Source organism: Lactuca virosa, chromosome 5 (assembly GCF_052849685.1).
Source record: "Lactuca virosa cultivar CGN04683 chromosome 5, Lactuca_virosa_CGN04683_v6, whole genome shotgun sequence".
Classification (NCBI taxonomy): Eukaryota; Viridiplantae; Streptophyta; class Magnoliopsida; order Asterales; family Asteraceae; genus Lactuca; species Lactuca virosa.
In genome coordinates this window covers 342,786,012-342,801,201 of record NC_136430.1, presented here as the reverse complement: position 1 = coordinate 342,801,201, position 15,190 = coordinate 342,786,012, and positions in this window count along the sequence as shown.

Here is a 15,190-nt window from a genome sequence, read left to right as displayed (position 1 = left end):
GTACATGCTTCTACATCTTTTGTACTTTCCTCATTATCTATACAAACTGTGCTTAAACTTTAAACTGAGTCTTATCGATTATGTATTGATTCTTCAATTCCACATTTGTCATCTACATTGGGATCTTAAAACACTGGCCCTTGGCATTGACTTGTTATGCACGTTAGGTTGGGCCCGTTATGTGTGTTTGGGTTGGGGCCGTTATGTATGGTGTATGCTTGTGATTATGAGAGCAGGTAGTTCGGCTTTAGATCTGAGGACTTTGTGTGGATGCATTGTATATATGATGGAATATGTGGTATATTGGGTAACTCACTAAGCTTTGTGCTTACAGTTGTGGATAAAATGTGTAACAACCCAATTTTCACGCCCAAAAATTTCATTTTTATAAATTACTTTAATTAAATCATTCGGAGCAAAACATTGTCAAATCATAACATCTCATAAAACTATGTATAATGTCTGAAAATCTAAATCATAAATAGTGATAATGTCAGAGCACAATCCCAAGGAAACTCATAATGCGGAATCTGGGGTGTGTGTATGATGTGCAGCTACCGCGCCGGCTCCTTCCCCTTCGATGAAGAGGTACCTGAAACAAAACTGAAAATTGTAAGCACAAAGCTTAGTGAGCTCCCTCATCGTACCACATACCATACAAACACATAGCATACATACTGCCGGGCAATTCTGGGGTGCCCGACCTACCCGATACGGCCATTCTGGGGTGCTAACCTACCCGTGTCAAGCCATTCTGGGGTGCTGACCTACCCATGTCAAGCCATTCTGGGGTGCTGACCTACCCGTCGGTCCTAACAACCGTACTTGGGGACTATTCCCCTCCTACTACCACTATCACATATAACATATAATGCCAGCATATAAACATGTCGTTACATACTGTCAGACATATCTGGGGTGTCTGACCTACCCTTCGGTCCTAACAACCGAACTCTACTACTATCGCATATAACATATCATGCCAGCATATAACATATCAGGTAGTAGCAAAACTAGATGATATCACAAATACAATCACCTAACATACAACTCCTACTGGTGGGCCGGCATTGTGGTCGTAGACCCACCGCTACTGGAAGGTAACTCACCTCAAACGAGTAGCTGCTGAATATCTGTGCGGGGAATCTCTGACTGCTGCTGCTCCGGAAGTCCTCCGGCTATAATCCCCACAAAACACTTAATCAGAATCCTGATATATACCCTTAGGTTAAAATGACTATTTTACCCCAGACCAAGTCCAAGTCCAAGTCAAAGTCAAAGTCAAAGTCAAGGTCAAGGTCAAAGTCAACTTCCAGTTGACCCGACTCGCCGAGTTCGGTTGTCAACTCGTCGAGTCCCTATCTCTTCAACTGTTCTCCTCCACGTCCCTACTCGTCGAGTTTAGCAACGACTCGACGAGTTCTCCTTCTAACACAACCTCAGATGAACCTTCATCCGACTCGCCGAGCGGTATGAACACTCGTCGAGTCCGTCTTCATCCTAAGAACACGTCGTGTCCTCGACTCGTCGAGTTGTATGAACAACTCGTCGAGTTCATCTTCAAGGGTTAGGAGATTTCCTTGGACTCGCCCAGTCTGTTCTAGCACTCGTCGAGTCTCATGAACTCCAGGTCTAAAACGAAGTCCAATGCGTTGGGTCACTCTTTCTGTCCTGCTACAACCCTACTAACACCCAACTGAGTCATTTTGACCCTCAACAGATATAGGACTCAAAGCCTTGGACTCGCCGAGTCCCAAAAACGGACTCGCCGAGTCGGTAACGTCCACACCCTAAATCCTCGATTTCTGATGTACAACTCATGACCAAAAGATAGATCTGGGCTCCTACAATCGTTCTAGCACGTAAAGTTACAAACTTTACGTGCATGCATGGGACTTTGAGTCCAAAAGGTCCTAAAACAAGCTCTTGGGTTGCATGGAGTCTTTCTTGGGTGTAAAAGCACCCACTTTCTGCCTTGTGACCCCTTTAAGGACCTAGATCCGAAGCCTTGTCCCCAACCACGCTTGCATTCATGGTTGGCTACCTAAAATGGCTTATAAAAGCCCTAAATCCTCACAAAATGGGATCTAGCAAATGAACAAGCAAGTTAGCTACTTTATACCTTCTGAGGACTGAAAATGAAGCACAAACTCGAACCCCTCTGGTCTCCTCTTGTTTCATCAAGCCTTTCTCCTTCCTTCTTAAGACTATCAACACCAAACCCCCATGGTCTCCTCAGATTAGGGTTTTGTCTAGACAGAGCCTACTCGTCGAGTCCAGGACCCGACTCGACGAGTCCATCACTTAAATCCCGCGTCCCATCCCGCTTCTACTCGGCGAGTTGGGCCTTCAACTCGCCGAGTCCCAGGCCAAAAATGCAACATTACTTAAATAAAATAGATACCAGGAAACAGGTGCTACAAATCTCCCCCACTTATTTTAGACTTCGTCCTCGAAGTCTGCTGCTCGATCCTGGAATAGCTCTGGGTAATGCTCCATCATCTCATCCACTGGCTCCCAGGTCCATTCCGAGCCGTTCCGATGCTGCCATTGCACCTTCACGAGCTCCACACTCTTGTTCCTCAGATCCTTCGACTTCCGGTCGAGAATCGCTACAGGCCGCTCAATGTAATTCAGGCTGTCATCGACCTGAATATCCTCTAATGGTACCACTGCCGAGTCATCCACCAGGCATTTCCGTAGCTGGGAGACGTGGAAGGTGCTATGAATCTGACTGAGTTCGGCTGGCAGGTCCAGCCGATACGCCACCTTGCCCACCCGGGCTATAACCTTGAAAGGTCCAATATACCTGGGGCCCAATTTGCCCTGCTTCCTGAATCGGATGACGCCCTTCCATGGCGACACCTTCAGGAGAACCATATCCCCGACCTGAAACTCCATGTCTGATCGACGCTTATCGGCATAACTTTTCTGCCGACTATGTGCAGTCTGAAGTCTGCTCCTGACCTGCTGAATCCTCTCCGTCGTCTTGAGCACCACTTCGGTGCTCCCCATGACCCTCTGGCCAACCTCGCCCCAGCATATCGGGGTCCTGCACTTTCTCCCGTACAACATCTCGAAGGGAGTTCGATCGATACTCGCATGATAGCTATTATTATACGAGAACTCCACCAACGGAAGGTAGGTATCCCAGCTACCTCCAAAGTCTAAAACACATGCCCGCAGCATATCCTCTAGCGTCTGGATGGTCCGCTCGCTCTGACCATCCGTCTGCGGGTGAAAGGCGGTGCTGAAATGCAGACGAGTACCCACTCGTCGTGGAATTTCTTCCAAAACCTGGAAGTGAACCGAACATCCCTGTCAGAAATCACGGAGACCGGCACCCCGTGACGAGCCACCACCTCTCGAATATAAATATCGGCCAGCTTCTCGGCCGATATGCTCTCCTGGATCGGTATAAAATGGGCACTCTTGGTTAACCGATCCACGATGACCCATATGGAATCCACTCCCCGCGTGGTCCTGGGAATCTTGGTGATGAAATCCATAGTAACATCTTCCCACTTCCACATGGGAATATCCAACAGCTGCATCTTGCCGGGTGGTCTCTGATGCTCGGCCTTGACCTTCCTGCAGGTCAAGCACCGCTCCACGTACCATGCCACATCCCGCTTCATGCAGGGCCACCAATAATCAGGACGGAGATCCCTATACATCTTCGTCGCTCCGGGATGGAAAGAAAATCTGGATTTGTGAGCCTCCTCCATCAGGACCTGGCGCACACCTCCATGATAAGGGACCCACACCCTACAGTGAAGAGTCAACAGTCCTCGGCTATCATAATCGAAGGAGGAAACCTGGCCGACAATCCGCTCACTCTTTCGATGTTCCTCCTTCATGGCCTCCTGCTGGGCCTCTCGAATCTGCTCCAACAGTGGAGTAACCATGGTCATCCTCATGCAGGTATCCCTGATCGGCGCCGCCTTGCGGCTAAGCGCATCGGCCACCACGTTGGCCTTCCCCGGGTGGTAAAGGATCTCACAATCATAATCCTTTACCACATCAAGCCACCGACGCTGCCTCATATTTAGATTTGGCTGGTCCATGAGATACCTCAGGCTCTTATGGTCCGAGTAAATGGTACAACGAACCCCATAGAGGTAATGACACCAAATCTTGAGGGAAAAAACAACAGCCCCCAGCTCCAAATCATGCGTCGGGAAGTTCGCCTCGTGAGGCTTCAGCTGTCTCGAAGCATAGGTGATGACATACCCTCTATGCATCAATACCGCGCCCAACCCTGATATAGACGCGTCGCAGTACACAACAAAATCTTCTACGCCCTCTGGCAGGGCTAAGATCGGCGCCTTGCATAACCTCTGCCTCAGTGTCTCAAACGCTGCCTGCTGCTCAGGCCCCCAACGAAAGACTACGACCTTCTTCGTCAGCAGCGTCAAGGGTACGGCTATCTTGGAGAAATCCTGGATGAATCTCCGATAGTAGCCGGCTAAACCCAGGAAACTCCGAATCTCAGATGGAGACTTCAGAACCTCCCATCTCATCACGGCCTCCACCTTGGCCGGGTCGACCAGAATACCGTTCTGGTTGACAAGGTGCCCAAGAAACTGCACCTCGCGCAACCAGAACTGACACTTGGAGAACTTAGCGTACAAACTCTCTCTCCTTAGAGTATCCAAAACCTCTCGCAGATGCTCCTCATGCTGCTCCTGCATCCTGGAATAGACCAAGATGTCGTCAATAAATACTATCACGGACCGATCCAGCATCGGTCTACATACGCGGTTCATGAGATCCATGAACGCGGCAGGAGCATTGGTGAGCCTGAAGGGCATCACCACGAACTCGTAATGACCATAGCGAGTCCGAAACGCCGTCTTCTGCACATCCTCCTCTCTGACCCTCATCTGATGGTAACCTGAGCGCAAATCAATCTTGGAAAACCAAGATGCTCCCTGCAGCTGGTCAAAGAGGTCGTCAATCCTCGGGAGTGGGTAACGGTTCTTCACCGTTACCTTGTTCAGCTCCCGGTAGTCTATGCACATACGGTGCGACCCATCCTTCTTCTTGACAAACAGGATCAGGGCTCCCCAAGGTGAACTACTCGGCCTGATAAATCCCTTGTCTAGCAGCTCCTGCAGCTGCGTAGACAACTCCTGCATCTCGGGAGGAGCCAACCGGTACGGCGCCTTGGCAATCGGGGCCGCACCAGGAACCAAATCGATCCTGAACTCCACCTGACGCTCTGGGGGAATCCCAGGAAGCTCCTTCGGGAACACATCTGCGTAGTCTCGCACCACTGGAACATCGTTCACTGACGTCTTACCCGCCTCTCGGGTGTCCATGACATAGGTGACATATCCTGCGCAACCCTGCTGAAGGTAACGCCTAGCCCTCGCCGCCGAACATAAAGCTGGTCCTCGCTATGGCCTCTCGCCCTGAATCACCAGCTCTTCCCCGCTTGGGGTCCTGATCCGCACCAACTGCTGCGCGCAGTCGATCACCGCCCCATTGGGGCTTAGCCAATCCATGCCGATAATAACCTTGTTCCCCCGTAAAGGTATGGGAACCAGATCCACCAGGTAGCGCTCCTCGAATAATATCAGCACACAATCTCGGAATACCGCTGATGCTCGCACCGATCGATCATCGGCAATCTCTACCTCTAGAGGGCAATCCAACATGCCCGAAGACTCGGGAAACCTCTTGCTGAGTGCAAGAGAAACAAACGATCGGGTAGCACCCGAATCAAACAATACCTGAACTGGGATACCGTTCACATGGAACGATCCTAAACAGAGCACATATCAATATCATAAACATCATATAAATAAATCAGAGGGAAAGAATCATACCCGTCACCACATCGGGTGCGGCGCGTGCCTCCTTAGTAGTCAACTGGAAGGCCCGACTCCTCACCACTGGAGCCTCCGCCTTGCCTTACCGGCCATCAGTAATTCGCAGGGTCGCTGGAGCTGGCGCCTTCACTGGCGCTGTTGCTGCTGTCAACTGGGGGCAATTGGCCTTCTTGTGGCCCCTCTGGTTGCAGTGGAAACACAGCAACTCTGATGTCTGAAAAGTGGGTGCAGGGGCGGTACAATCCCTGCTGAAATGCCCCGTCTTGCCGCATTTGTAGCAGCCCGACGATCCCAACCTACATGCTCCCTCGTGCGGCCTACCGCATTTCCTGCAGCGGCCCTGTCCTGACTGGCCTTTCGACCTACCATCTAATCCCTTGGGCTTCTTCCCCGAAGCCCCAGTCACCTGCCCCTCCTCTACCTTCCTCTTCCGGATGTGCTCCAGATCAATCTCCCTCTCCCTTGCCCTGGCAATCATGGAATCCAGGGTAGGGCAAGCTTAAAAACTAACATGCTCCCGAATGTTAGCTCGCAGCATGTCATGGTAGCGGGTCCTCCTCATCTCCTCATCTCCCGCATACTGGGGCACTAGCAACGCCCTCTCCCGGAACTTGGTGGTGATCTCCGCCACAGTCTCAGTAGTCTGTCTCATATCTAAGAACTCCCTCGCCAACTGCTGGAGCTCCACTGCTGGTGCAAACTCCGCTCTGAACCGAGTCACAAAGTCTGACCATGTCATAGCCTCCACAGCCGAGGCTCCCAGAGAGTCACCAACCGACTCCCACCAATCCCTAGCCCGATCCCTCAAACACCCTGCTGCAAATCGTACCTTCGACCCCTCAGGGCATAAGCTGGTCAACTGCGCAGACTCGATGTCTGCGATTCATCGTCTAGCAGCAATGGGGTCCTTCGATCCATGGAAATCCGGCGCACCACTGCCCCTGAAGTCCTTAAAGGACAGTGTGCGTGATCCTGACTGGTTGTTCGCCATGTCGCTCCTGAACGCCTGGAGGCGATCCTCCATCAGCTCAACAATCCCTTCCTTGATTGACCCAAAGATGATCGGGGTCGCATCAAGGATGCCTCTAGTGATCTCGGACGCGATGAACTCGCGTAGCCTCTTATCCACTGGTTCGGAACCTGAGCCCGAACCCGATCCCTCTCCTGAACTGCCAACTGCTGGCCTCGGATGTAGCACCACCATTCTGCAATACATAATGACGATCGTCAGTGATACTGATACATCTAGAGGGATCACATCCATCACAAGTTCCCTGGTCTTGCCTCAGCCTTCTTCGATTCAAGTACGGATCCTCTGCTTTCAGTAGTACGGGCCCATACTACCTTCCACATCTATCCGTACTTTCCTTAAGAACTGCCTCGACTCCACCAAGTCCCTTCTACTACTACTGCTGATCTCATGCTAATCTCATCCTAGGCTTGCCCTAGGTAATCACCAACCCACTCTCCGCCATCATCTGCATAAGAAGTCCTTGCTTTCTTCCCCTAACTAGCTCGCGAATACTATTACATATTACTCAGACTAGATAATTCTTCGAATGAGAGATCTTACCCTACAACGGTTGGACTCAAACAAGAGCTGTGAAATAGAGCTAGACCCAACCTTCTGAAATTATTTAGTCCTTGCAATATGTAACTTAACATATTCGTTTACTAGTTAGTGAAAGACAACTAGAACTCCTAAAAGCACAAGGCAAGCAGCATTCGGGCATTGAGTACACATAATCAAGTATATACTACTCTGGCTATCATACTGACTAATCTGTACTAGCATGCAGCTCTCAATAAGCTGGTACTCATACAATAGGCACATAAGGCATCCTTCCTAGATCCTTAGTCCTAATCTAGCATGATGTTCTACTGAAACTGAAACTGATAATCATAACATAAACTTGTATGGGTACTTTGGGGAATACTTACTTGAGCTCGGCCGGTCGCGCACATCACACACTGCGTTCTTTTTCAAACTCTTTCTCTTAACCTTTAGAAAATCATTTTCTTTCGTAAAAAAAATCTTTTAGTCCCTCGATTTTAGTCCAGACACTCCCGAAGGTGCGTCCGAATCCCTCAAACCAGGGCCCTGATACCAACTTGTAACAGCCCAATTTTCACGCCCAAAAATTTCATTTTTATAAATTACTTTAATTAAAACATTCGGAGGAAAAAATTGTCAAATCATAACATCTCATAAAACTATGTATAATGTCTGAAAATCCAAATCATAAATAGTGATAATGTCAGAGCACAATCCCAAGGAAACTCATAATGCGGAATCTGGGGTGTGTGTATGATGTGCAGCTACCGCGCCGGCTCCTTCCCCTTCGATGAAGAGGTACCTGAAACAAAACTGAAAACTGTAAGCACAAAGCTTAGTGAGCTCCCTCATCGTACCACATACCATACAAACACATAGCATACATACTGTCGGGCAATTCTGGGGTGCCCGACCTACCCGATACGGCCATTCTGGGGTGCCGACCTACCCGTGTCAAGCCATTCTGGGGTGCTGACCTACCCATGTCAAGCCATTGTGGGGTGCTGACCTACCCGTCGGTCCTAACAACCGTACTTGGGGACTATTCCCCTCCTACTACCACTATCACATATAACATATCATGCCAGCATATAAACATATCGTCACATACTGTCAGACATATCTGCGGTGTCTGACCTACCCTTCGGTCCTAACAACCGAACTCTACTACTATCGCATATAACATATCATGCCAGCATATAACATATCAGGTAGTAGCAAAACTAGATGATATCACAAATACAATCACCTAACATACAACTCCTACTGGTGGGCCGGCATTATGGCCGTAGACCCACCGCTACTGGAAGGTAACTCACCTCAAACGAGTAGCTGCTGAATATCTGTGCGGGGAATCTCTGACTGCTGCTGCTCCGGAAGTCCTCCGGCTATAATCCCCACAAAACACTTAATCAGAATCCTGATATCTACCCTTAGGGTAAAATGACTATTTTACCCCAGACCAAGTCCAACTCAAAGTCAAAGTCAAAGTCAAAGTCAAAGTCAAGGTCAAGGTCAAAGTCAACTTCCAGTTGACCCGACTCGCCGAGTTGGGTTGTCAACTCGTCGAGTCCCTATCTCTTCAACTGTTCTCCTCCACGTCCCTACTCGTCGAGTTTAGCAACCACTCGACGAGTTCTCCTTCTAACACAACCTCAGATGAACCTTCATCCGACTCGCCGAGCGGTATGAACACTCGTCGAGTCCGTCTTCATCCTAAGAACACGTCGTGTCCTCGACTCGCCGAGTTATATGAACAACTCGTCGAGTTCATCTTCAAGGGTTGGGAGATTTCCTTGGACTCGCCGAGTCTGTTCTAGCACTCGTCGAGTCTCATGAACTCCAGGTCTAAAACGAAGTCCAATGCGTTGGGTCACTCTTTCTGTCCTGCTACAACCCTACTAACACCCAACTGAGTCCTTTTGACCCTCAACAGATATGGGACTCAAAGCCTTGGACTCGCCGAGTCCCAAAAACAGACTCACCGAGTCGGTAACGTCCACACCCTAAATCCTCGATTTCTGATGTATAAATCATGACCAAAAGATAGATCTGGGCTCCTACAATCGTTCTAGCACGTAAAGTTACAAACTTTACGTGCATGCATGGGACTTTGAGTCCAAAAGGTCCTAAAACAAGCTCTTGGGTTGCATGGAGTCTTTCTTGGGTGTAAAAGCACCCACTTTCTGCCTTGTGACCCCTTTAAGGACCTAGATCCGAAGCCTTGTCCCCAACAACGCTTGCATTCATGGTTGGCTACCTAAAATGGCTTATAAAAGCCCTAAATCCTCACAAAATGGGATCTAGCAAATGAACAAGCAAGTTAGCAACTTTATACCTTCTGAGGACTGAAAATGAAGCACAAACTCGAACCCCTCTGGTCTCCTATTGTTTCCTCAAGCCTTTCTCCTTCCTTCTTAAGACTATCAACACCAAAATCCACCAAAATGGCTTAGATTGCTTCAACAACGGCTAGGGTTTTCTATAGAGGGTTTCTGGGAGCATAAAGGGACAATGGAGGCTGTATAAGGTTGTTTAAATAGAGTGCAAACCCTCAGATTAGGGTTTTTTCCAGACAGAGCCTACTCGTCGAGTCCGGGACCCGACTCGACGAGTCCATCACTTAAATCTCGCGTCTCATCCCGCTTCTACTCGGCGAGTTGGGCCTTCAACTCGCCGAGTCCCAGGCCAAAAATGCAACATTACTTAAATAAAATACATACCAGGAAACAGGTGTTACAAAATGTTTTGCAGGTTGTTTGTGAGAAGAGCTCGACTGGACTATACATACACATTGAAGATATTGATTTCCGCTACTTTTGTAAATTGACTCTGATAAAACTATGGTTTCAAACAACTGAATGTCACTAATTGTTTTTATGTTAAAGGTTTTAATTGGTTCATCTAATTTTTAATGAGAATCTCTTTGTAATTTTCGGGACATTACACAAATACTAGATTGAATTGTGTTTAAGGTAAAATTGTTTAGAATTGAAAATTGATAGTTTAATGTGTCGTACTAAGCGTTCGAAGTTTCGTTATTACACTTACGTGTCGCGGGTTGTTTTTTTAACTATTCATTTTCTTTGGAAGGTCGTAACTTTTGCATACGAACACCGTTTTCGACGTTCTTTACGTCCATAGTTTCGTAATTACACGTACTTTCTGTTTATTGTATCATCTACGCATAATAAAAATTAATACATATATCTATTTCAATCATATGTATCAAATCATTACTTATGTATAATGAAAATGTTTGTTCGTCAACAATTTTCACCAATCGGAGATTTAAATGATATTCGGATGGATTTCTAGTTATAAAACTTTATTTGCATTAAAATGAGTGGAATATGTTACATTAGGTTTATTACATTGTGTGTTCATAGCAATTGCGATCGACGAACGTTGACCTAATTTTCACAGTTGTCACATTCTCCCCTCATTAAAAGAATCGCGTCATGATATTTAGCTTGTACTTCTCTTAGTTGGGGCACTACTGAATAGTTGGAGGTATTTTGTTTTCATCTGATCCTTACGTTCCCAAGTAAACTTCGGTCCTCATTTAGAGTTCCATCGGACTTTCATTATGGGGATGCGACTTTGTTTTAACCTTTTGATCTCCTGATCCATGATTTCCAACGGTTCTTCTATGAAGTGGGGTTTAGAAATGATTTGGATTTCTTCGACATGGATAACATGAGTGTCACCAGACAAACACTTCTTGAGGCTTGATACATCAAAAGTATCATGTACATTGGAGGGCTCCTGAGGCAACTTGAGTTGATAGGTGTGACAACCGTCAAAATTCAAGTCAGTTTTAGATTTGAATAAACTCAATTGCATGTGTAGGCACGAAACATTCTAGACCTAGTAATTAGAAGCTAAGTTATAACCTACTTGAAACTTGGAAACAATTGGAAACGAGGGATAATGTACTTAGATTTCACACTGATACGTAAATTCTACAGCTACTTTAACTATAACAACTGTCAAATTCAGGTCATTCCTTGACTCAAGCATCTTTGTATATTCATGTAGACACATCATGCACTTGACCTAGTAGTATAAATTAGGTTAGAGTCTCGTAGGAACTTAAGTCAACGTTGAAGCTAGGACTAGTATACTTGATTCCTCAATTTCACTTGAATCTCAAAACCACTACATAGAATGCCAATAATCTGACGAAAACGACCTACAAACATTATTTCTAACTAGAAAAGAGTTATGAAGCCCTAAAATAATTTGAACTCTCAAAATTTAATTGTTTTGGTTTCCAAAGACTAACAAATTCCTTAAAACCCTACAAGCCTTAAAAACTCAAATTTATAAGATTTAACATCAAAAATGCTATAGGAAGAACTTAGAAGAACAATTTATGGAAGACATTTAGCCATACCATTCTTCATGAGTTAAGATACCTTCCAGTAATTTGGTGACTGATTTTGGTGGAGTAATACCCCAACGAGACGACGAGAGAGATAGGATATCCAGAGAGGCAAAATCTCTCTTTTCTCTCTTTTCTTCTCCCTAAAACCCCCCATTCTCTTCCTCTAATAATCAGCCACAAAATTTACAAGATTAAATGATGTTTTTGAAGCCACAAATCATAGAAAAGGTAAATGATGCACATCTCTTTAAGACCTATAACAACTTTTACGAATTTTTGTTAAGTATCTTCATTTTCATCTTTCTTCATGATAAAACCATTTGCATGTTCATCTACACTTAGGATTTGATGGTGATGGTGGTAGGACTTCACCAAAAACATCATGCATGATGTTTGATGGTGAAATCCAATGACCAAAACCTATGTCAAACCCAAAAACTTGAGTTTTTACAAGTTTTAATGATCATAAACATCATGCATTCGATTTTCTTACTAAAAACACCATTTTTATCAAATCAAACCCATGCATGGTCTTCAAACCATAATGCATGTAATGGAATCAATCTCAAATGCTTTATGTTCAAAGTTTGTTGTTAAAAGCTTTCAAATATGTTCATAAAGATTTTCTTCACAAAAATATCTAAAACTCCTTTTCCATTAAAACCCGATTTTCTCCAAAATCTTAGTAATATAATATGATGATCTATAAATTTTGAAGTGCTGAATCATTTTTCTTGATTTATTATAATGTTTACAAGAAAATGAGGGCATAAATCACATAAAATACTTGAAGAGGTCAATAAATTCTAGAAAACTTTTGAGATGAATTATAGAGTAAATAAACACTTTTCCTGAAGTTTGAGTAATTTTTATTACAAAATCGGATTCTGAGTTTTAAAAACCACATATACTATTTTTCGTAGCTTCTAAATATTATATAACCTTCACATAAAAATTTAAAGAATTTTCCATAAGCTTTAACTAGTTTTCTAGGATCCAATGTATATTTAAAGGATTAAATTGAGGAAAAATATCTAAACATATCCAAAATTCATAAAAATTTACCAACACATCCTTTATTACAGTTAGATCAAATATAAAAATGTTTACAATTTTTCTCTACTGTTTACTAATTTTCCACGATTTAATGCTTATTTAAGGGAGTAAATAAGGGAAAACTATCTAGGTTGTTCTAAAAATCATGTGAAATTACTAGGAGACCCTCTATTACATTTAAATCAAGTAAATAGTTTTATGATTTTTATTTACTGTTTACTATTTATTTCGAATTTTTTGGTATTAAACACACTTTAATTATAGGAATCAGGCTTCTAACACAACCTCAGATGAACCTTCATCCGACTCGCCGAGCGATATGAACACTCGTCGAGTCCGTCTCATCCTAAAACGTTTAAGAATTCTTCATGAATATTTACTATTTTTTTCATGGTTTTATGATTATTCAAAGGATTTAATGGTGAAAAATAGCTAGACACATCAAAAATTCATGAACATTTATCTGGAGGTCTTTGATTATAGTCAGAAATGAAATCTAGAGTTTGGAAAATTTTAGAACTAATTTGATTTAGTTTTTGAATTTTTAGCTTGTAAAACACTTACAAAAGTGCTAAAATACACTTACAAAATCCTAACTGTTGCACCTCATGTTTCCGCTTTAGCGGGGTGTGACAATAGGCCACAGAACCAATCCTTGCAAGAATTTTGAAAGGTCATATATATCTTGGGTTTATCTTGCCTTGTTTTTCGAATCTTATAACACCCTTCCAAGGAGAGACTTTCACCATAACAGAGTCTCCGACTTGGAATTCCAAAGGCTTACTTCTCCGGTCAGCATAACGTTTCTAACAATCATGTGAAGTCTTCATTTTATCTTGTATCTGGACAATCTTCTCAGTCGTCTCGTGTTTGATCTCAGGGCCAGTAAGCAAGGTGTCCCACACATGTGTCTTAGCTAGCTGGGTGTCACCTACTTCTGCCCAACAAATCGGTGATCAACATTCACGCCGTAAAGAGCCTCAAATGGTGTGATGCTGGTTGTTGGGAAACCTCAACAAAAATGACCCTTAGGATATTGTGGAGTCTTTCTTTTTATGTTACTGGAGCAATTAGTGTTGGTTCATCATTTGATTATACCAACTGCAACAAATGAATCTGTTGTGACATCGTTTTAGGATGGCTTATTTTTTTAAGGGATCATTTGAACATCAACCCCATTTTAACACGATAGATGGTTTAGTTAAACATTTATTCATGTAATATATATTTACGTTGATTATTTAAATTGATTACAATTATTGGTAAATCATGGTGGTCATGTTATCTCCTTTGAAATAAAATAATTTATATTTGGATATGTTGTTCTCATGAGTTTTATGAACACTTCAATGTTTACTTTCCACCTACCACCTTCGAGTTACCATAACTTTAAGAATCACCCAACAATATTTAGTTTCCACATACCACCTTACTTGAGCATTATAGAAAGTTTCATAATCATATTAGTTTCTTATTTACTTAAAATGAGTTCATCTGCAAATAATGTTTGTTATTGTGAAAAGGGAAATTGTTATATTTATTATGATATAAACCTGTTTCATAGAGGCCTAAATGAACCACTACCAGCAAAGATTCCATATTACATTTTCGAAGCGATGATGGTCATTGAAGGACCCAACTGAATGGACTCAAAAAACACTCGAATACTTGATGAGTATGTAGACAATCTGTGTGAAGATTTGAAAGAAATGTAAGAACGGGTCAAAGATACTAAAAAACTAAAAGAGGAAGAAAAGTGGATTCATGGTGAGGAAGTGGAGATTACTAAGCTTGTAAAATAAGATAACTATGTTGTAGATGTTGTTAGAGTTCACTATGGGAAAATGTGTATTTGTGACTAAAATATCAGACACCGATCAACCAGTCTTTGATACCATGTATGTGGGATTGATGAATTAGTATCATACATTATTTAGAACTGATTTTAATGTGTGAATTATTAAAGGCTGAAAAAACTATGTAAGACTAAAATTTAGTCGCTAACCTATTTGAGCCAGTTTATGTTTGGTGAGAAACACATTGGGGACTAAATTTCAGTCTTAAATAGTCTAGTGCCAATTTCGTCTTTGGATGGAAAGTTATGAGAGACTGAATTTCATTCTCTGATAGACTTGTGTCAGTTTTGATTGTGTAAGGAACATATTAGGAACTTGATTCATTGACACAATTGCTCCAATTTTTCCTACAAACCCATACTAACTAGCTGAACAACCTTTTTCTAGACAAAACTTCAAAAATGGTCCCTGTGGTTTCCGAAAATCTGAAGTTTAGTCCCTAATTTTTACAAACCTCACAGATGGTCCCTGTGGTCTCAAAACTTTTAACAAATGG